At 32.7% G+C, this 1,059-nt stretch overlaps 1 protein-coding gene across 1 annotated transcript in view; it reads left to right on the forward strand.

The window, feature by feature from the left end:
- LOC106874245 (MAU2 chromatid cohesion factor homolog) overlaps nt 1–1,059 on the forward strand; it is an 84,943-nt gene that overhangs the window by 76,501 nt on the left and 7,383 nt on the right. The window lies entirely within an intron of this gene.

Raw genomic sequence — 1,059 nt, forward strand, 5'->3', positions numbered from 1 at the left:
TATTGGTGGTGAAGAATTCCACAAGTCGTAACTTGCGACAGAATTTCTGGATATCTTCCTTTAGTTCATGGTGGTTGACTGTTGATGTAGGTGTAAATTTCAGGCCTTTTAACAGAAGTTGGGTTTTATCATTGTCAAGATCTCTTCTGGAAAGATTAATTATCTTAGGATCTATATGTCCAGTTGTTTTGGGTATGTTTCCTCTTGGGATGTTTCTTTCTCTGGTGTTTGTTGTCCTGACATTAAAAAATGAATTTTTTTTTTCTGTTTGTGGTTTCTATTTTTGTTGGTGTTGACTTAAAGTTTGTGTTTTCGTTGTGTTATTTTACCTGGCGTTGTTATGTTTTCCGTCCTATTTTCAGAATTATACATCTTCCTTTTCAATTTGTTAGTATTGGTTTTAATGATCTGAGAGGATGGTCTAGTATTGTGTCTGGTTCTAGGTCGGTTTTTTGCCCAGTTTTTTGTAAGTTGTCTTTGTTGAGGCTTTGAAAATGATCTGTCGTTCCTACGTCTAATGGTCTGATCAGAGAAATATTTATTTTGTTCATGTTCTTTGTTTATAATGTGTACATTAGGGTCTTTGCGTACAAAAAGAGAAGAGTTCTTACTGTAGTTCCTCTTTGATTCCTGGTGGAATGGGCGTTCATGTTGCCTCATGCTCTGGCTTTTGTTACGTTGGTGAAATTGTTCTTTTTTACTGTTATTTCTCTGGGTTCTAAATTCTTTACCGTAGTTGGTAGAATATTTATCCAGGAACAGTTGTTTCTGCTGCCATAATTTTCTTAATTTGTTCTCTTCTCTGGAGATATCTTTTTATATTTTAAAAAATTTTTATTCATATATATATATATATATACATATATATATATATATAAATTTGCACGAAGCGTAATGATGCTTAATAAGCATCTACCTGCTAGAAATAAGAGCTAAGTCTTAAATTAATCCACCGTAGCGCACCAATATAACAGAAAAACAGTATGCGAGGAAAACAAAGAATTAAAACATTTAAACAGCACAAATAAAAATATTATGCAATTAGGGATATCCATAAAC

This window comes from Octopus bimaculoides, chromosome 2 (assembly GCF_001194135.2).
Source record: "Octopus bimaculoides isolate UCB-OBI-ISO-001 chromosome 2, ASM119413v2, whole genome shotgun sequence".
Taxonomy (NCBI): domain Eukaryota; kingdom Metazoa; phylum Mollusca; class Cephalopoda; order Octopoda; family Octopodidae; genus Octopus; species Octopus bimaculoides.